Source organism: Ursus arctos, unplaced genomic scaffold, assembly GCF_023065955.2.
Source record: "Ursus arctos isolate Adak ecotype North America unplaced genomic scaffold, UrsArc2.0 scaffold_16, whole genome shotgun sequence".
Lineage (NCBI taxonomy): Eukaryota > Metazoa > Chordata > Mammalia > Carnivora > Ursidae > Ursus > Ursus arctos.
This window is the reverse complement of record NW_026622830.1, coordinates 57,505,691-57,528,437: the sequence shown is the minus strand read 5'-3', so window position 1 is coordinate 57,528,437 and position 22,747 is coordinate 57,505,691. Positions and strand designations below refer to the sequence as shown.

Below are 22,747 nucleotides of genomic sequence, written 5' to 3'. Positions count from 1 at the left end.
CGTTCTGTTACGGGCAAACACAGAGCTCTGTACAACTGTGGTTCCACCCTGATAACATTCGGATAAAGGCAAAACTATGGGAACAGATTGGATCAGTGGTTGCCGGGGGCTGAGGCTAGGGGAGGAGAGGACTGAGTACAGGAGGGCGTGAGACATGGAAGTAGGCCATGTCTGCCCTGTGATGGTGGTCATACACTGACTGTGTCAGTCAGAACCCAGCGAACAGTGTTTTACTGTATGTAAATTTTACCTCAATAAGCCAAACCCAAAAAAAGGTGGATGACTTATGTATATACACACGTAGGTATTACACACACACAGGCACACACATTTATACCCACGCTTGAGCTCCCTTTTTCTTTCCAGTGGATTAAATTTAATTTTTCTGGATTAGGTATCCTGAAAGTTTAAATGAAATAGATTGTAGCACAGACACTTTGTGAAAACATAGGATCTTGGAGTCTTTGGTTGATTTTTATATTCTTATTCACGACCTGAAGGCTTTATAATGTGGTTTGTTTTTGTATAACATGGTTATGTAGTATGGATGTCACGTAATTAGCATAAATAAAAGATGTTTTATCAGTTAAATTATTTTAAGATTCCTTCCATGTTCAAGCTCTTGTAGCTGTGGAGAAAAATAGTTTTACTAGCTTTAAAAATTAATAAAAAATGTTTTCTTTGATTCATGACAAACTTATACAGTCTTCAGCTCTGTCTTTAATCAGCTGTAACTGTAGGGTATGATTATATTTCAAACCGCTAGACCTAAGAATGTACACAGAAAATAATACAAGTTAGCTTCACTAAACGTAAGGCTTCATTGTAGTTGCGAGTCAGGTCTCTTCACAGTATGTAAGAGGGTCGCTTGTTATTAGTATGTGGTGCTTTGCGATGCCCTGCAGAGCAGTCATTCAGCATTTTTTCCTAATAAACCCTTCTTAGCAAAGCCACAACAGTGGGCAGGGAGGGGGATTAGAGTGGAAAGTTGTGTATTTACTTTTCATTTAAAAATCAAAATTTGACTATAGACAATAAGAAGGCCATTCATTTAAATGATGAGGTCTTCCTTATTTTGCGATCAGAGGATATTGCCGTGTGTGGTTATAATGGAATCTGATACAGTAAGATGCAGTGTAAGAGGCCCTTCCTGAGCTGCTTTATGTTTGCTTATCCCGTGCGCTGCTCTGGGGTCTGGGCGCTGGCTTCACTGTCTCTGGTAACCTTGTCCTCTGAATGGTCATCACGTAGTCAATATGCGCTAACGGCCTCCGTGACCGTCGTGTTTGGGAACAGAAGGAGTAGGCTGTTCTGCCTTGCGTTTGTTCTCGTCTGACTGTCCCTGTGTTTTGCTGTGGGAATCTGTGCGCTGACTGGTTTTGAGGGTTTGGCCCCTGCTGGGATGCTTCTTACAACTGGCGACCTTTCCAGCTGCTGTCCGCCAGGTGGCTGTCCTGCTGCAGTTGTCACCGTGCCGCCGCAGGGGCGCTGTGTGGGTCCCAGTGTGAGTGGTGTGTGCCGCTGGACAGCCCGCCCGCGTGGGGGGATGTCTGCGAACAGCTTACAGTGTGACTCGCTGTTCCACTGAGAAGTTGTATTTGTAGAATAGAAGAAAAACAGATGTGGAGCATGAAGTTTGAAAAGTGTGTTTGTTTTCTTCTGTGGTTCAAAAGGGACTTAACGGGTCATCTTAAACAAAATGTACTAAAAGATATTAAACTCCTTTGGGGCTTTTCTGGATGACTCAGGATCCTCAGTACGAACACCTGTCATTTTCAGCGTGTGGTGGCCCCACTTCTGCCATTTTCCTCAATATCAGGCTGTGTGGCGGGCAGCCTCTGAACGCCCTTCCACCACCCTTTCTAATTTGCTACTCCTTGTTTTTGTTGTTGTTTGTTTTGTTTTAAAATGAAGCCTTGTGTGTTTTTATGGAAAAGTTGTAAGTAGTATAGGCAACTTCCAAATACCCTTCACCTAGATTGACCAGTTGTTAACATTTTGTGACATTGCCTGCATGGCCCCCTCCCCCCACCTCTGGATATAGAAGTACATGTGGCACATTTATTTTCACACACTGGAAGAGAGTAAGTTGCACACTTCACGCCCTTTACTCTTAGGTACTTCAGTAAGTATTTACCAAGAACAAGGACTTTTGGGGCGCCTGGGTGGCTCAGCCATTAAGCGTCTGCCTTCGGCTCAGGTGATGATCCCAGGGTCTAGGGATCGAGCCCTGCATCGGGCTCTCTGCTCTGCTGGGAGCCTGCTTCTCCCCTCACACTCCCCCTGCTTGTGTTCTCTCTCTTGCTGTCTCTCTCTGTCAAATAAATAAATAAAATCTTAAAAAAAAAAAAAAAAAACACAAGGACTTTTTACATAGCCCAAAATAATCAGTATAGTTATCAAATTGGCAAATTTAACATGGGCCATTCTGTAGTTTACAGTCCATATTCACAGTTGCTCTGTTAATTACAGTAGTTTTCCCCCCATACAGGACCCAGTCTAGAATTACATGTAGTATTTATTGATGTTTCTATGGTCTTTTTAGTCTGGATATGTTTCTCAGCCTTTCTCCATCATGGAGACTGTTCTAATTGTTTTGTAGGTCTTTCTTCCGTTTGGGTTCCTGTGATGTTTTCTCATGATTAAACTCAGATTACGCATTTTGGGGGCCAGGCTATCAGAGAAGTGGTGCTGTGCCTTTCTCAGGGCATCATATCATTTCTCATATCCATTATTCGTCTCAGGATGGCACATGATACCGGCTTGTTCTGTTACTGGTGAGGTTAACATCTAGGAATTTGTGGGGCTGCAGATTCTTGGACCCTACTCCTGACCTGCTAAGTCAGAAACTTAGGGCTTGAGTCTATGTTTTTAACAAGCCCAAAAAATGATTTTGATGTATTCTAAAATTTGAGAATTACTGATCTCAGGTGATCAAGTTAGGGCGGCATCTGCCTAGTGTCTGCTCTCTAAAATTAGCGTTTATCCTTTGTAATGAATGAGGAAATCTATAGGGAAATATTTGAGGCTCTGTGACGTTTTGAGCTTTTAAACTGATCGTTTGGCGCCCCCACGGATGATTCTTGCTTGAACTAGTTATTACTAGGTAGTCGTGCAGTGGGGACGCTGTTCTTCTCACCTGTCAGCTGGCATTCTCCCTTAAGGAGAGTTTCCCCTCCTTTGTTGACTCACTCAGTTGTTCACCCACTAGTACTTCACGGATTCTTGTTTGATTCAGGGGCTTATAGTCCTTAACTCTCATTCATTTTGATGCTGGAATGCCCCCTGATTTGGTTTTCCAAATCATCTCCTGTGTTGTTTTGACACGTCCCCATTCTTTTCTGAGCACGACCTTCCTTTTGGCACAGTAAGATACTCCCAGCATTTCCTGTAGTTTCTCTGCCCCTGTGGTGCAATCAGCTATTTCTCCAAGATTCCCTGGTTCCTTTTGGTGGGAGATGGAATTTAGAGGCCGGGATCTGAGTGGGAGGTGTGCTCCTTTGCTGCCAGGTATTACTGCTTCCCAGCGCTTCCTGTGTGTGTGCACGTGCTTGTGCAGCTCTGCTCCAGATGCAAACATCTTGTTGTGCTCGTAGGAGCCGAGGAGTCTCCGATCAGTTTCATTGGCTTCCAGTTGATGCATTTTCTTCCCTTCTCTTCTCTTCTCTTTCGCAGTCTCACATGCACCTTTCTACTTCGATGGTTAGTCAAAGGTTGGAGTAGAATGTATTCTCAGATTTGGGGGTTTATCTTGGGGTTCCCCTGCTTCCAGCATCCCTCCTTTACATATCAGTTGGTCCTCCAGCCCCCATTTCTTTCTTCTGAGACCTCACGCCAGTAAGACTTTTGCTTTCTGCCACTAGAGCTCGCCCTGGGTTGGGAAGCACGTTTAGTCAGAGGAGCAGCAAACTGGCAGATGTCCTGGGGTAACTCCATTGTTCAGGGGAGAGCCTTCACCTCTGGTGTGTGCCTCTGGGCTTCCTGGGTTGTCCTGCCTATGCACATTTCACTGTCTGCCAGGGATTTGGGCAGTGTATTTATATTCAGCCTTGGAGCTCAGCATTTTGCAGCCCTCTTGTTTCCAAAATTTCCCCCTTAAATTTATAGCCAGTGTGCTGAGCATTAAGGTGGTACGGTAGGGCTGCAGTCCTGCCCTCCCAGAGTTGGGGCTCACAGTATTGCCAGGCAGGAAAGTGACAAACACTCCCTGGTTTGTACCAGATGCAGGGACAGTTCTGACAGTAACTTCTTCTCAAGTGCTTGCCTGCCTTTGGTCATTTTCCAGTTCCTTCAGATGGTTGGTTTTAGTGATATTGTCTGATTTTTATAATGATCTATGGAAGAAATTGCTCCATTGTCTTCATGTAACCATTTCGGAAGGCTCACTCTCCCTTTTGTCTTATTATTCTTTTCTTCTGAAATCTAGCTTCATCTTTATTTTTGTACCCAATGTTTCATTATGGTAATTTTCAAACAAATGTCAAAGTTGTAAAAATTTATGGTTAACATCCATAGACTCCTCCACCCCCTGGATTTTACCTATCATGTGTTATTATTCTTGCTTTCTCACGTAAATAACCAATTATCCATTTCTCCATATAGTAATCCATTTTATTTTTTAGGCTGTATTTCAAAGTGCAGATATCAGCATACCTCACCCTATGTGTTTCAGCGTGCGTATTGTTTACTAGATAGAGTTCATTGTTTGTTTAGCGTATTTTTCTTTCAGTGTAAAATTTCTATACCAGCTGCACATAACTCAAGTATACATTCACTGAACTGTGGCAAATGCATCCACCTTTGCAACCCAAACACTTATTGAGACATAGACCATTATCATTTCCCCCAAAGGTTCCTTCATGTCCTTAGTATTCACAGTCCCTGCCGCAGCCCCTGCTGCCATTCTCACCCTGACCCCTGACAACTGCTGTGTTCGCCCCCTCAGTTCAGTTCTGCCTGCCCAGGGGTTTCCTGTCATACTGTGTGCATGGTGTATGAGGCTTCGCCTGCCCTTCTCCAAAATGGGGGCAGGTCAGCGCTGGGGACGCTGGGCGCGCTCCCGGCGGAAGCATGGAGGGGGCGGGGCCGGTGGGAGCCCGGCGCTGATTGGCAGGCGCGGCCGACCTGGTCCCAGGCGCGGGTCGGTAGAGTCGGGCGCCGCGGCCTGGGGCTGGGATGTGAGGGGCTGCGGGCTCCGGGCGGCAGCTGCTCCTGCGAGTCGCGGCGACTGCAGCGCGGGCGGGCGGGCGAGGTCCGCGGACGCCGTCGGCGGCTGGCCCTGTCGGCTGCGGGATGAGGAAGCGGACGGAGCCCGTCGCCTTGGAGCATGAGCGCTGCGCCGCCTCGGGCTCGTCCTCGTCCGGCTCAGCCGCCGCGGAGCTGGACGCCGACTGCCGCCTGAAGCCGAACCTGCGGTGGCGGGCAAGGGGCCGGCAGAGCCGCGCTGCGCCGCGGACGCGGGCATGAAGCGGGCGCTGGGCAGGGGAGGCAGGGCGCAGGGGCGGGGCCCCCTACCTGGCCCGGAGGCAGCCCTTAAGCCCCCCGCCCCTCCATAAGTTTCTTGCCTGCAGGAGCGCCCCACGTCTACCCTGCATTCTCTCGTGCCCTCTTCCAGTTCTTCTCCATCCTTCTTCCTCACCTGGCCCGCTGGTGCCGCCCGTGGGCATCCTTTCCCCAGATAGCTGCCTGCGGGAGGGCCCCCGACTGTCCCCTTCCCTCCCCTGGTGTCCTTTTCTGGCCCTCCGCGGCGCCTAGCCCCGTGCCCTTACCCTTCCCAGGTGAGCCAGTGGTACCCCGTCCTCGACCGGCTGGACCAGCGTCTTTCCCAGGGGCTGGGAGCAGGGGGCAATTACGACCCTACGTTGGAGAGTAGAGGAGGGCGTGGGGGGCGTCCCTTGTGAGGGTCCTGGACGCGTAAGAGGTGGGACGTGGAAAGACAAGCTCCAGAGCCAGAGAGCGTTGGGATTCTTGGCCTCAGATCTGCATAGAACTCAAAACTGAGCGCCCCTCTTGCTGGGCTGGCGTGTGCGGAAGCTTACCTTTTCCCGGTTTCTCACTTTGGTAATTTTTTCTCGGTTAACTAGTTGTCAGAAGTGGCATTCTCTGCTGGACCTTTGGGGGAAGGTTCAGTGGTGTGATGTGTCCAGGGGTACACCGCATGGTCAGCTGTTGGAGGGAAACCTGTCTTGCTTGTGCAGATGGCTAATGGTGCTTGAAATTGGATTACACTGAGTTGTCTCCTTAGGAATCTCTGTAGAAGCTGGAAGTCTTAGTTTTTTTTGCGTTCTCTGAATAGGAGATGAATGCATCCAGGTAAAGCTGATTTCAGAATTAAGACAGTGTATTTCACAGGGACAGATCTCTCCATATGCTAGCTTTGTAATTAATCTGGCTGTTCACAGAACATATCATTCATGGCAAGTTTGAAGTCTGGGTGTTTCACGGTTTTGAACAGGTTAGTATGTAATGTTCTCAGGTGTTGTTGCAGAGTCGTTTCTTTTGGGGTCAACTGGAATGCCCTTAATTGACACTGGCCACTTCAGTGTTAAATATTTATTAAAATAGTCTCTAAAAATATCAGTATCATTGTCTAAAAGATCATGAAATTGAAAATGAATATTTGGATAAATAGAAATATTTATCAAATAAATAGAAACATTTATCCAAATAGACACTTCAACATTTCAACCTCATTGCTTAAAAGGTTATGAAATTAAACTATAGTCTTCTCTAAGTCAGTGGTTCACATTCTTGCCAGAAGGGCAGGGAGTGACAGTATTTTTTTTTTTCTATAAAATTATCTAGTAACTGGTCAATATCTTTTGTGAAACTAATTCTAGCTTGAATGTACTTTTGTAAACAGGTTTGGCATTACACCTAGATAAGTTTGGGAATTCTTCCTTTGAAGAAATGAAATTATTAGGCACAATAGTGTTTGGGGAAACAGTGCTGGCCTGGCACCTTCCTCGAAAGATGTATTGTATTTCAAAGATACGTTTATTTTCATTTTTGTATCAGGACAAAGAAAGACATTCAAGAGGTGCTCATATCCTTTGGAGGAACGAAAGACTGTTAGGGAATAAAAAGAGAAGCAGAGGGCAGGAAAGCCAAATGTATGTGTTACTCCGTGGTTTCCTTCCCTATTTCTTGGAATGTTCTCCTGGTCATTCTTCTCCTTTGTTTTCTTCTTCACCCAGGTCTCTGCCCAACTGTCACGTCCTCAGAGAGGCCCATCCAAAATAGACTTCTTGCCACTCCCAACACCCTTATTCTGTTTGCTTTTTTCATCACACTTATCTCCCTTGACCTTGCAATTGTCCGTGTACTTAATTGGCTTTATTGGTTCTCTCCTCCCCTACAATAATGGAACCCTATGAGAGCAGGGGCCTTGTTTCCTCCACTTTTCTGTCTCTAGTGTATGGCCATAGTAGGTGGCAGAAAATACTTATTGAATTAGTATCTCTAGAATAAATTCCTAAGAAGTGAATTGCTGGGCCACGGAGTATGTGTTTATAATTTTGAAAGGTGAGGCCAAGGAGTCCTCCAAAGTACTGATGGATACTTTTCCCCAGCAGGTCAGTTACTTCCTTTCCACCAAATACTGAATATCACCAAATATTTGGATCTTTTTTCTATTTGATTGATGAAAATGACATCTGATTTGTAGCTTTAATTTGCATTTCTAATTGTTAGGTGGCAATTTTTGTGTGTTTTTATAAGCCTGTTGTGTACCTTTGAGTCTCTCAGTACCTGCCTTTGTTTGGGTCCTATTGTGCACATTTTCAAATACACAAAAGTAGGGACGAGAATATCATGAACCTGGATGTATCCATCACGTCTTTTTAAACAGTTTGCCATGTGTTGCCAATCTTGAATCATTTGTCCCTCTTCCCTCCATTTCTTTGTAGGGTGGGGGGCTAGAATGTTTTAAAACAAATGATTTTATTCGTAACTACTTCAGAGTATAACTTGGGAACTGGAACAAATAGAGACTTTTGAAATATATATAACCTCATTGCTATATTTATCAAAACTTTTTTATATTTATCAAAATTAACAATTTATTGCCTAGTACTAATTTAATCTAATATCCAATCTACATACACATTTCTCCAGTTGTCTCAGAAATGTCTTTAAAAGGTTTGTGTAAAAATCCTGTACATTTCTTAAATTTATTCCTAGTTGATCTTTTTTGTTGTTGAAAATAGGACCCTTTCTTATATTACATATTTTTATTATTGTACTTTACTAATTTTTATTTTATTTATTTATTAGAGAGAGAGGAGCACAAGTAGGGGGAGTGGTAGGCAGAGGGGGAGGAAGAAGCAGGCTTCCTGCCGAGCAGGGAGCCCCATGCAATGTGGGGCTTGATCTTGGGATCCTGGGATCATGACCTAACCCCAAGGCAGATGCTTAGCCGACTGAGCCACCCAGGTGCCCCTGTACTTACTGATTTTTCAAGCAGTAACTTATGTCATCATATTGTTTCTAGTAGTTTTTGCAGTTGGTTCTCTTGGATTTTCAGGTATAATATATCAGTTACAAATAATAAGAATTTCATTCCATGTTTTTTACTTTTTATGTCTCTTGTTTCTCTTTTTTGGTTCCTTTGTATTTCCAGGACGAGATCAAATACTAAGTGAGAATGATAGTGGGTACGTTGTCTTGTTCCTTCACTGAGAATGCTTTTAGTGTTTCTGCCACACTAGTTATTTTACTAAGGGCTGTGTTGTTGCTATTTGGTTTTTTAATCAAAAATGTTGTTGAATTTTATTAAATACTGTTTTAGCATCTGTGAAATTATACAGATGTTCTTCCTTGACCTGTTAATATGAATAATAGTAACAGATTTTATGTTATTGAATCATCGTCATATTATTGAATCATCAGTGAAAACTCTGTTAGTGCGTAGCCAGATTCTAGTAATATTTTACTTAGTCATTTTACATTGTGATTTGTGAAACCAGTTTGTAATTTTGTTTTTAATGTAATCTTTATCAAGTTGTTTTAGTGTTTTCCTTAGCTTTATTAAAAGCTTTCTCTGCTTTAGCCAGTTTAAATACTCTTGAAATGATCTGTTTCCTTAAATTTGGTGGAATTCCCCAGTAAAACTACCTAAGCTTGGTGCTTTTGGGGCGCCTGGGTGGCTCAGTTCTTAAACCTCTGCCTTCAGCTCAGGGCGTGATCCCAGCGTTCTGGGATCAAGCCCCACATCAGGCTCCTCCGCTAGGAGCCTGCTTCTTCCTCTCCCACTCCCCCTGCTTGTGTTCCCTCTCTTGCTGGCTGTCTCTCTATGTCAAATTAATAAATAAAATCTTAAAAAAAAAAAAAAAGCTTAGTGCTTTTTTAGATTTGCTATCATTTTCTGGTTTAGTTTTGGTGATTTATACATTCATAGAAAATCATCTGTTTTATCCAGCTTTTTCCTCTGTATCTGGGGCTGTTATCCCTGTCCTGTTCCCTGATTTTGTGTGCTTACGTTTTTTTCCTTTCTCCCCCTTCCATTTATTTATTTATTTATTTATTTATTTATTTATTTATTTTTAATAAAGAATTTTCTCTTTTTTTCTTATTTTTCTTTTCTATTATATTATGTTAGTCACCATACAGTACATCCCTGGTTTCTGATGTAAAGTTTGATGATTCATTAGTTGCATATAACACCCAGTGCACCATGCAATACGTGCCCTCCTTACTACCCATCACCGGTCTATCCCATTCCCCCAACCCCCTCCCCTCTGAAGCCCTCAGTTTGTTTCTCAGAGTCCATAGTCTCTCATGCTTCATTCCCCCCTCTGATTACCCCCCTTTCTTTATCCCTTTCTTCCCCTACCGATCTTCCTAGTTCTTATGTTCCATAGATGAGAGAAATCATATGATAATTGTCTTTCTCTGCTTGACTTATTTCACTAAGCATTATCTCCTCCAGTGCCGTCCATGTTGCAGCAAACGTTGAGAATTCGTTCTTTCTGATAGCTGAGTAATATTCCATTGTATATATGGACCACAACTTCTTAATCCAGTCATCTGTTGAAGGGCATCTCGGTTCCTTCCACAATTTAGCTATTGTGGACAATGCTGCTGTGAACATTGGGGTGCATATGGCCCTTCTCTTCACTACGTCTGTATCTTTGGAGTAAATACCCAGTAGTGCAATGGCTGGATCATAGGGTTGCTCAATTTTTAACTTTTTAAGGGACCTCCACACTGTTTTCCAGAGTGGCTATACCAACTTGCATTCCCACCAACAATGTAGGAGGGAACCCCTTTCTCTACATCCTCTTCAACATTTGGTGTTTCCTTCCTTGTCCGTTTTTGCCATTCTGACTGGCACAAGGTGGTATCTCAGTGTGGTTTTGATTGGAATTTCCGTGATGGCTAATGATTTTGAACATTTTTTCATGTGTCTGTTAGCCATTTGTATGTCTTCATTGGAGAAGTGTTCATATCTTCTGCCCATTTTAGGATTTGTTTATTTTTTTCTCGTGTATTGAGTTTGAGAAGTTCTTTGTAGATTTTGGATACTACTCTTTTATCTGTAGTGTCATTTGCAAATATCTTCTCCCGTTCCGTGGGCTGCCTCTTAGTTTTTTTGACTGTTTCCGTGGCTGTGCAGAAGGTTTTGATGTTGATGAAGTCCCACAAGTTCATTTTATCTTTTGTTTCTCTTGCCTTTGGAGATGCGTCATGAAAAAAGTTGCTGTGGCCGATGTCGTAGAGGTTGCTGCCTATGCTTTCCTCTAGGATTTTGATGGATTCCTGTCTCACATCGAGGTCTTTTATCCATTTGGAGTTTATCTTTGTGTATGGTGTGAGAGAATGGTCAAGTTTCATTCTTCTGCATGTAGCTGTCCAATTTTTCCCAGCATCATTTATTGAAGAGACTGTCTTTTTTTTTTTTTTTTTTTTTTTTTTAAAGATTTTATTTATTTATTCGAAAGAGATAGAGACAGCCAGCGAGAGAGGGAACACAAGCAGGGGGAGTGGGAGAGGAAGAAGCAGGCTCATAGCGGAAGAGCCTGATGTGGGGCTCGATCCCATAACGCCGGGATCACGCCCTGAGCCGAAGGCAGACGCTTAACCGCTGTGCCACCCAGGCGCCCCAAAGAGACTGTCTTTTTTTCCACTGGATGTTTTTTCCTGCTTTGTCAAAGATTATTTGCCCAAAGAGCCGAGGGTCCATTTCTGGGTTCTCTATTCTGTTCCATTGGTCTATGTGTCTTTTTTTGTGCCAATACCATGCTGTCTTTGTGATCACAGCTTTGTAGTACAGCTTGAAATCAGGCAACGTGATGCCCCCAGCTTTGTTTTCCTTTTCAACAATTCCTTGGCGATTCAGGGCCTTTTCTGGTTCCATACAAATTTAAGGGCTGTTTGTTCCAGTTCTTTGAAAAAAGTCATTGGTATTTTGATTGGGATAGCATGGAATATGTAGATTGCTCTAGGTAGCATAGATATTTTAATGATGTTAATTCTTCCGTTCCATGAGCATGGAATATTTTTCCATCTTTTTGTGTCTTCTTCAATGTCTTTCAAGAGCGATTTGTAGTTTCTAGAATATAGATCCTTTACATCTCTGGTTCAGTTAATTCCGAGATAATGTATGATTTTTCGTGCTATTGTAAATGGAATGGATTCCCTGATTTCTCTTTCTTCAGTCTCATTGTTCTTGTATAGAAATGCAACTGATTTCTGAGCATTGATTTTGTATCCCGCCACATTACTGAATTGCTCTATAAGTTCTAGTAGTTTGTGGGTGGAGTCTTTTGGGTTTTCCATATAGAGTATCATGTCATCTGCGAAGAGAGACAGTTTGACATCTTCTTTGCCGATTTGGAGACCTTTTATCCCTTTTTGTTGTCTGATTGCTGCTGCAAGGACTTTTAGTACTAAGTTGAAGAATAATAGTGAGAGTGGGCATCCTTGTCGCGTTCCTGACCTAAGGGAAAGGCTTCCAGCTTTTCCCCATTGAGAATGATATTCACTGTAGGCTTTTCATAGAATATGAAATTGAGGAATGTACCCTCTATTCCTACAGTCCGAAGGGTTTTAATCAGGAAAGGATGTTGTATTTTGTCAAATGCTTTTTCTGCATCAATTGAGAGGCTCATATGGTTCTTGACTCTTTTCTTGCTGATATGATCTATCACACTGATCGATTTGCAAATGTTGAACCACGCTTGCATCCCAGGGATGAATCCCACTTGGTCTTGATGGATAATCCTTTTAATGAACTGTTGCATCCTATTAGCTAGGTAGGATCTTGTTGAGAATTTTGGTGTCCAAATTCATCAGGGATATCGGTCTGTAATTCTCCTTTTTGATGGGGTCTTTGCCTGGTTGGGGGATCAAGGTAATTCTGGCCTCATAGAATGACTTTGGTAGTTTTCCTTCTATTTCTATATTTTGAAACAGCTTCAGGAGAATAGGTATTATTTCTTCTTTGAATGTTTGATAGAATTCCCTGGGGGATCCGTCAGGCCCTGGACTCATGTTTTTGGGGAGGTTTTTGATCACTGCCTCAATCTCTTCCTAATTAATCGGTCTGTTTAAGTAACCAATTTCTTCCTGTTTCAGTCTTGGTCGTTTATAGGTTTCCAGGAAGGCATCCATTTCTCCCAGGTTGTTTAATTTATTGGCATAAAGCTGTTGATAAAAAGTTTCTAATGATCCTTCCTATTTCATTGGTGTAGGTTGTGATCTCTCCCTTTTCATTCATAATTTTATTAATTTGGGTCCTTTCTCTATTCTTTTGAATAAGTCTGGCCAGCGGCTTATCGATCTTGTTGATTCTTTCAAAGAACCAGCTTCTAGTTCTGTTGATCTGCTCTGCTGTGCTCCTGGTTTCTAATTCATTGATCTCTGCTCTAATCTTGATCACCTGCCTTCTTGTCTGTGGGTTAGACCTGTTCCAGTTCCAGCTTCTTGAGGTGTGAATATAAAAACTGCATTTTAGATTTTTCTATTCTTTTGAGTGAGGCTTGGATGGCTATGTATTTTCTCCTTAGGACCACCTTTGCAGTGTCCCATAGGTTTTGGACCGATGTGTTTTCATTGTCGTTGGTCTCCATACATTGCTTAAATTGATTTTTAATTTCCTGGTTTACCCAGTCATTCCTGAGCAGGATGCTTCTTAGTTTCCAAGTGTTTGAGTTTCTTCCAAATTTTTCCTTGTGATTGAGTTCCATTCTCAAAGCATTGCAGTGTGAGAATATGCAGGGAATAATCTCAGTCTTTTGGTATCGGTTGAGACCTGTTTTGTGACCCAGTATGTGATCTATTCTGGAGAACGTTCCCTGTGCATTCGAAAAGAATGAGTATTCTGTTGTTCTGGGGTGTAGTGTTCTGTATATATCTATGAGGTCCATCTGGTCCAGTATGTCATTCAAAGTTCTTGGTTCTTTGTTGATTTTCTGCTTAGGTGATCTGTCTATTGCTGAGAGAGGAGTGTTGAGGTTCCCTACTATTAACGTATTATTATCTATATGTCTCTTTATTCTGGTTAAGAGTTGGCTTGTGTATCTAGCTGCTTCCCTGTTGGGAGCATAGATATTTATAATTGTCATATCCACTTGTTGGATACATCCTTTAAGAATAATATAGTGTCCTTCTGTATCTCTAACTATCGTCTTTAGTTTAAAATCTAATCTGTCTGATATGACAATTGCTACCCCAGCTTTCTTTTGAGGTCCATTGGCATGAAAAATGGTTTTCCGTCCCTTCACTTTCAGTCTGGATGTATCTTTAGGTTCAAGATGAGTCTCTTGTAGACAGTAAATGGATGGGTCATGTCTTTTTATCCAATCTGCAACCCTGTGGCATTTATCAGAACATTTAGGCCATTCACATTGAGAGTGATTCTTAGAGGTATGATTTTAATGAGTTCATGTTGCCTGTGAAGTATTCGTTTCTATAGATTGTAAATTTCTGTTCTGTATCACTCTTGGGGCCTTTTTACTTTTATAGAACACCCCCCCCCCTTAATATCTCATGTAGGGCTGGCTTGGTGGTTACGAATTCGGTAAGTTTCTGCCAATCCTGGAAGGTCCTTATCTCTCCATCAATTCTGAATGACAGCCTTGCTGAATAAAGGATCCTTGGCTGCATGTTCTTTTCAGATAGAGCTTTGAAAATACCCTGCCAACCCTTCCTAGCCTGCCAGGTCTCTGTAGACAGGTCTGACGTTATTCTGATATTTTTCCCTCTGTACGTAAGAATTTTCTTCCCCCTGGCCACTTTCAATACTGTATCCTTGGATCTAATATTTGTGAAATGCACTATGACGTGACGTGGTGTAGCTCTGTTGTCATTGACCTTGGGAGGGGTCCCCTCTGCCTCTTGGACATGAATGCTTGTTTCCTTTGCCAGATTAGGGAAGTTCTCAGCTACAATTTGTTCAAATATCTCTTCTAGACCTCTGTCTTTCTCCAACCCCTAGGGGATGCCGATGATTCTGACATTGGAACATTTCACTGTGTAAGTAATCTCCCGTATTCTCCATTCTTGAGATTGGATTTTTTTGCGCCAAGTTTCTGTTTTAACTTTCTCTTCTACCATCCCATCCTCTAATTCACTAATTCATTCTTCTGCCTCATTTGCCCTGGCCATCAGGGCGTCTAGTTTAGACTGCAATTAATTCATAGTATTTTTAATTTCTGCCAGATTCGCTCTCATTTCCACCCTTAGCGATTCTATATTCTTGTTAATATTTTCATTAATATTTTTTTCAAGCCTACGCATCATCTTGACCACTGTTACTCTGAACTCCATCTCTGACAATTTGTTATATCCATATCCATCATTTCTGTGGCAGAGGCCACAGTCTCTGTCTCCTTTCATTGCCAAGGGTTTCTCTTCCTCGTCATTCTGATGAGGAGAGGTTGCGGGGATGCACAGAGCCCAAATTATTAACCAGAACCCAGGTAGTGTGCACTTGTTTTATAGCGACCTTAGGGATGTGGGCTTCTTGATTTTTCAGCCTGCCTTCTGGGGGAGGGGCCTGCCGCGCTGATACTCAGGCAACCCTGTTTGGGTAGAGTCGCCCTGTCCCCTGCAAGGGATCCCCCCTTGGGGATGGGCACAACGTGAGCTGGTATTTCCGGGCTTTTGTTCTCTGGTGGCTTTCCCTGGCGGTTTTCTGTGACTCTTGTGAGAGTCAGAGCAGCAGTGGCCGTATCCTGGCCTCTTCTCAGAACAGAGAGATCACAGTCTGCTCTCCACGGAGCTCTCTTGGCCACTTTAACTTTGTTTCCGTTGCTGCTGCTAAAACCCCTACAGCATCCCGGGTTGTGTGCCCCACAGCCGCTCTCCCGGCCCTCACTTCCAGGGCTGGCACGTCTCTGTCCTTGGTGCTTCTAACACTGCCAGCTGCCACCTGTTTCCATGCACGCTCCCAGGCTCCCTGTTTCAGTGTTGTTCACGCGCTTTCTGGAGCGCCGGTTTTCAGTCTGGTCACGCGCGCTCCCGAACTCCCAAGATCAGTCCGGTTGCAGTGAGCACTCCAGAGTGCCGATTTTCAGTGTGGTTGCACGCACGCTCCCAAGCTCTCGGTTTCCAGTCTAGTTGGAGTGTGCGCTCTAGAGCTCCGGTTTTCAGTCTGGTTGCACACGGGTTCCCAGGTCTCAGTCTGCTCTCTCGCGGGTGCTGGTCCACGAGTCTGGCCAACTCCCCAATGCAGGTGGCTACTGCTTCCCAGTGCCCAAGTGTGGCGGCTCCCTCCCCCTTCCATTTATCTTCCGTTATCTGTGTGCAGATTCATGGCTCCCCGCTTCATACCTCAATACTCAGCACTGGAGATGTTCATTTGTAGAGATCCAGATGTATCTTCCTGTATCTCAGGCTGATTTCGTGGGTGTTCAGGCTGGTCTGGTAGATATCCAGCTCGACTCGGGAGCAGCTGAGAAAGGGGTCCCCTACTCCTCCGCCATCTTTTCTCCTTCCCCAGAAGAAAGGTTTATCCTAATAACATATAAACTTCCCAAGCTAAGTCGGGAATAGAAAATTGAACAAGCTACTAGCAGTGAAATGACCCAGTAATCAAAAAACTCCCACGAAACCAATGTCTTGGATCAGATGGCTTCACAGGTGAGTTCTACCAAATTCAAATAGGAGTTAATACCTACTCACCTCAAACTATTCTAAAAAACGGAAGAAGGAAAGTTTCCAAATTCGTTCTACAAAGCCAGCATTACCATGATACCAAAAGCAGATAAAGACACTACCAAAAAAGGGGGGAAAAAACCAACAGGCCAATATCTCTGAGGAACACAGATACAAAAACTGTCTACAAAATATTAGCAAACCAAATCTGATACATTAAAAAATTATTTACCACAATTAAGTAGGATTTTTCCAGCAATGCAAAGGTGTTCGATATTCACAAATCAATCAACATGATACATCACATTAACAAGAGTAAAGGATATAAACCATATGATCATTTCAAAAAAAAAAAAAAAAAAAGCATTTGACAAGGTACAGCACCCAGTGATGACAAAAATGCTCAAGAAAGTAAGATTAGAGGGAACGTACCCCAAAATAATAACAGTAACCATATATCTAAAACACACAGCTAACGTCATACTCAATGGTGAAAAACCAAAAGTTTTGCTTCTAAGATCAGAAAGAAGACAAGGATGTGCACTCCTAGCGCTTTTGTTTAATATAGTACTGCAAGTCCTGACCTCAGCAGTCAGACCAGGAAAAGAAAGAAAAGGCATCTAAATTGGTAAGGGAGAAGTAAAACTGTCACTATTCGTGTATAGCACGATAGCACGATACTATATCTAGAAAACTCTAAGGACCCTACCAAAAAAAAAAGTCACTAGAACTCATAAGTTCAGTAAAATTACAAGATGCAAAATTAATACACAGATCTGTTCCATCTCTACGCACTAAGAATGAAATAGCAGAAAGAGAAATTAAGAAAGAAATCGCATTTACAACCGCACCAACGATTAAACACACACACACACACACACACACAACACACACACACACACACACACACACACACTTGGGAATAAATTTAATGAAAGAGGCTTTAAGACCGGGACTCTGAAAACTATAAATACACTGATTTAAAGTCATGACACACACACAGAAAGTAAAGACATTCGATGTTTGTCGATTGGAAGAATTAATATTCTTAAAATGTCCATACTATCTAATCCACAGATTTAAGGCAATCCCTATCAAACACCAACAGCATTTTCCACCGAACCAGAACAGACCTAGAATCTGTATGGAATCGCAAAAAATCCTAAATATCCTGGAACATGGCTGGAAGTATCACAATTCCAAACTTTAATTTACGGTACAAACACGTAGTAATCAAAACAGTATGGTACTGGCACAAAAATAGACACACAGAGCGATAGAACAGAATAGGAAGCTCAGAAATAATTCCACAACTATATGGTCAATTAATCTTCAACAAAGGCCACAAAAGTATACAGTGGGGAAAATAAAGCCGCTTCAGCAGATGATCTTGGGGAAACTGGACAGCAACGTGCAGAAGAATGAAACTGGACCACTTTTTTTCCACCATAGACAAAAATTATCTCAAAAAGCTTAAGGACCTAAATCCATAGACCTGAAACCATAAAAATTTTAGAAGAGAGCACAGATAATTTCTCTGACATCAGCTGTAACAACACTTTTCTAGATATGTGTATATGATCCTTTTAGTGTATTACTGAATTTGGTTTGCTAATATTTTGTTGAGGATTTTTGTAAGTGTATATTAGGAATATTGGCCTGTAATGTTTTTCTTGCAGAATCCTTGTCTGGATCAGGTATCAGAAGAATTCCGGTTTTATAAAATGAGTTTGGAAGAATTCCCTCCTCCTTTATTTTTTGGAAGAATTTGAGTATTAATTCCTTTTTGAATATTTTGTAGAATTCACCTGTGAAACCATCTAGTCCTGGAGTTTTGTTTTTTGGAGGTTTTCAATTACTGATTCAACCTGCTTACTAATAATCTGTTCAGATTTTCCATTTCATCAGGATTCAGTCTTAGCAAGTTGTATGTTTCTGGGAGTTTATCAATTTCCCTTAGGCTGTCCAATTTTTTGTATATAATTGTTCAGAGTAGTTTCTTATGATCTTTGGCATTTCTCTGGTATCACTCTTTCATTTTTTATATGAGTTCTGTCTCTCCCTCTCTCTCTCTCCTTGTTTTTGGGGGTGGGGGAAATCTAGGTAAAGGCTTGTCAATTTTATTTTCAGAGAATCAGTTCTTAGTTTCGTTGGTATACTCCATTATCCTTTTAGTCCCGCTTCATTTTTCCCTGCTCTAATCTTTGTTATTTCTTTCCTTCTAATAACTTTGGCCTGATGTGTTCTCTTTCCAGTGCCTTAAGGGGTAAAGTTAGGTTGTTTGTTTGAGACTCATCTAGTTTCTTGAGGTTTCATTTATTACTAGGCATATGTGGTGTTTTAAATCCATTTATGAAACAGAAATGAACACTATATTCAGTCATAAATTAAAACAAAACTTACGTATCTTTAGAGTTCAGTAATTCATCAGTTGTGTATAACACTCAGTGCTCATCACAAAACCCAAATATATCATGAGGTTTCATGTGTCCTCACACTTTTCTTTAAGCTTCTAAAGCATATTGTAGAATTTTTTATAAATTGTAAATTTTCCGTATGAGATATGTGAGTTTGCCTGTATTTTTTTAATCCGTTGCTTTTATTGAGTTTATGGAGATGACTATGACTAATTATCCACCCTTGTCTTTGTGCAAACAATGAAAACAATTAAAGCAGTGTTTCTCAAACTTTGGTGTGCATTAGAATTGCCTGGAAGACTTGTTGATGCCAAAGGTAAATCCCACTGGATTCTGATTCAATAGTTCTCTCGAGGGCTAGAGTATTTGCATTTCTGACAAATGTGTAGGTAATGCTGCTGGCTTGGGGGCCATATTTTTGAGAAGTGTGGAATTTGTCGAGCCTCCGGGACCTTAACTATCATCTAATAATTTTTTTTATTTTTCATACACATCATAAATAAACTGTACTTTAAACTATATTATAGGCAGCTTGTGTTGAAAACATAGTGCGTTAGTACTGTTAGAATCAGAAAGGCAGTTTCTATCTAACTGAATTCTGACTACGACAAGTAAAGGGTATGGAGTCACAGGGTCAGAAGAGTTAGTGAATAAAGGATATTTGGCTGTGTTCCTAGAATATAGATGCTCCTTCCAAGTGTTCTGTATTATGGTAGCAATTGAAAACAGCAACGTGGGAGCTCTGTGACCTTGGGCTCAAACCGTTTGGATTAAGCTTGGGATTCCTAATATTTCAATGAGGTTGAACTAGAGGACAGCAACTTTCAGCTACAACATGCAGCAGTGTTAACTACAGTGATTGTGTAGCACATGACATTCTCAGGACTTACAGCTGTGGGTTGTACCTTTTGATCCCCTTCATTCAGTTTTCCCTCCCGTCACCCCGTGCCTCTGGTAACCATAAATCTGATCTCTTTTTCTATTTGTTTTTCTATTTGTTTTATGTTTTAGGGTCCACATATAAGTGAGATCATCTAGTATTTGTCTTTCTCTGCTGACTTATTTAGTATAATGTCCTCAAGGACCATCCGTGCGGTCTCAAGTGACAGGATTTCCTTATTTTTATGGCTGAATAGTATTCCATTGGATATACAGACTACATTTTCTTTATCCATTACTCTGTTGATAGATACAGGTTGTTTCCATATCTTGGCTATTGTAAATAATGCTGCTATGAACATGGGGTGGCAATACTTCTTCAACAGGCTAACTTCTTTTTTTTCAACATGTTAATCTCATTTTGTTCAGCTATGTAACCAGAAGTAGAATTGCGGGATCCTTTGGTTATTTTATTTTTTATTTTTTTTAAAGATTTTATTTATTTATTTGACTGAGATAGAGACAGCCAGTGAGAGAGGGAACACAAGCAGGGAGAGTGGGAGAGGAAGAAGCAGGCTCATAGCGGAGGAGCCTGATGTGGGGCTCGATCCCATAACGCCGGGATCACGCCCTGAGCCGAAGGCAGACGCTTAAATGCTGTGCCACCCAGGCACCCCTGAACACCTTTTTTATGTGCTGGTTGTCCATTTGTCTTCTCTGGAGAAATGTCTATTTAGGTCCTTGGTCCTTTCTTTAGTTGGTTTCTTTTTTCTTTTATATTCTTTACTTTCTTTTCTTTCTTTCTTTTTTTCGCATACAACTGAGTTGTATGAGTTATGTACATATTTTAGGTATTAATTTCTCCTCAGATACATGATTTGCAAATATTTTCCCATTCCATATGTTGCATTTTCATTTTGTTGATTATTTCTTTCACTGTGAAGAGGCTCTTGAGTGTAGTACCACTTTTTTTTTTATTTTGTTGCTTGTGCTTTTGGTGTTAGTTTTAAAATATACTTACCAAGACCAATGTCAAGTAGTTTATTCTCTATGTTTTCTTGTAGGAATTTTATGATTTCAGGTCTTCCCTGTAAGTCTTTTATCTATTTTGAGTAAATTTTTATGGATGGTGTAAGATAGGGGTCCAGTTTTGTTCTTTGACATGTGAATATCCACTTCTCCCAGCATCATTTACTGAAGAAGCTGTTTTATTTCTCTCCATTGAGAATGCCTCCCTTCTCAAAAACCGTATGTGTCTGGTTTATTTCTGGGCTCTCTCTTGTGTTCATTAGTCTATGTGTCTGTTTTTATGCCACTACCATAAGATTTTGATTTACTATAGCTTTATAATACAGTTGAAATCAGGCAGTGTGATGCCTCCAGCTTTATTCTTCTTTCTAGAGATTGTTTTGGTTATCCAAAGTCTTTCATTGTTTCATTCAAATTTTAGGATTTTTTTTTCTTACTGCAAGAAAAGTCATTGGAATCTTGATAGGAAATTCATTGAGTCTATTGGTGGCTTGGGTAATTAACATTATTTCTTGCAATTCATAAACATGCAATACCATTCAATTCATTGGTGGGTTTCTTTTTTGTATCTGTCATCAATGTCTTGTTTTCCATTAAGAGATCTTTCACCTCCATGCTCAAGTTTATTTCTAAGTATTTTGTTCTTTTTTTCCCTAACATAAATGGATTGTGTTCTTTGTATCTTTTTCCCTTATATCTTTTTCAGATAGCTTGTTGTTGGTGTATAGGAATGCTACTGCTAGTTGTACATTTATTTTCTATCCTACAACTTTACTGAATTCATTGATTAGACCTAACAGGGTTGTTTTTATAGTCTTTAGGATTTCTATATGTCACCTGCAAATAGAGACAGTTTTAACTTCTCCCTTCCCAATTTTTATGCCTATGATTTCTTTGTCTTGTCTGATGGTTCTGCTAGGACTTCGAGTACTGTATTGAATAGGAGTGTTGAGAGTGGGCACCCTTGTCTTGTTCCCCATCTTACATGACAAATTTTCAGTCTTTCACCAATGAGTATGATGTTAGCTGTGGGTTTGCCGTATGTGGCCTTTATTGTGTTGAGGTACGTTTCTTCACGATCCAATTTGTTGAGGATTTTTATCATGAATGCATGTTGTACTTTGTCAAATGCATGTCAAATGCTTTTTCTGTATCTATTGAGATATTCATATGATTTTTATCTTCCATTCTATTAATGTGATGTGTCACACAGTGATTGATTTGCATATGTTGAACCATCCTTGCACCCCCTGGACAAATCCCGGTTGATCGTGGTATATGGTCCTTTAAGATGCTGCTGAATTCAGTCTGTTAATACTTAAAGAGAATTTTTTCATCTATATTCATCGGGGACACTAGTATATAATTTTCTTTTCTTGTAGTCTTTTTATTTGGTTTTGGTATCATGGTGATACTGGCCTCTTAAAATGTGTTTGTGTGTATTCCTCTTATGTTGATATTTTTGGAAGAGTTTAAGTAGTACAGGTGTTAATTCTTCTCTTACGGCAGGTCTAGTAGTGAGGAACTCATTTAGCTTTTCTTTGTTTGGAAAAGTCTTTATCTCTCCTTTATTTCTGAAGGACAGCTTTTCCAAATAAAGCATTCTTGGCTGACAGGTTTTTTTCCAAGTGGAGATGTTTTGACCTGGAAGTTTCATTGAAGAAAGGTGACCGTGATCTTGCTGCCCTAGGCCAGAGTTTTCTGCACAGCCGTATTTCCTCTGACCCTCTAAGGAGGCATGGAAATCTGCCAGGGAACAAAGCCACACGGACAACCTCCTCACGTTAAACCCAACCCCCTGACAAGTGGTGGTGAAAGGCCAACCAGGCAGAGCAGCCTGAACAGCCAAGCAGCAGGCCCCTCCCCCAGAAGACAGACCGGAAGAACAGGTAAGTGACACGCTTATTTCCTACAGGACTGCAAAACTCCAGCGCCAGGGGAAACTAATATATTGAGGTCCAGGTGTTCCCTCAAGACTCATTTATACTTCAAGCTAAAATTTTATATTTATTTAATTTTTTTTACCTTGTTACCATCTCAAATACTGTTATTTCCCAATTTATGATTTGAAGTGGGTTTTTATATTTTCATATCTACCTTTTATACTTTTTATACCTCATACCAATCCTTTTCACACTACTCCATTTTGTTATGTATGTGAAATGTATATGTTATATATATAAGTTCCAGATTGTTTGCAATTTTGGGACATGGTGTCTTCTAAGACAGAGACCAAAAATCAATCAGGAACAGACAGATCACCCCGCCTTGTCCACCCTGAGTGCTTATAGTCTCACTGCCCCACTGTAATGACTGTTTAGGAT

General features: G+C 41.4%; 1 protein-coding gene across 13 annotated transcripts in view; it reads left to right on the top strand.

The window, feature by feature from the left end:
* LOC125282996 (ral guanine nucleotide dissociation stimulator-like) overlaps positions 1–22,747 on the top strand; it is a 601,545-nt gene that overhangs the window by 252,515 nt on the left and 326,283 nt on the right. Inside the window, exon 10 of one of the 13 annotated variants that reach the window (XM_057312982.1) lies at positions 22,040–22,738. The exons of the other annotated variants lie outside the window; for them this stretch is intronic. The gene's annotated coding sequence lies outside the window, so the exon portion shown is untranslated. Of the gene's footprint in view, positions 1–22,039; positions 22,739–22,747 lie in introns of those variants that run through there. 13 annotated transcript variants of the gene reach the window in all.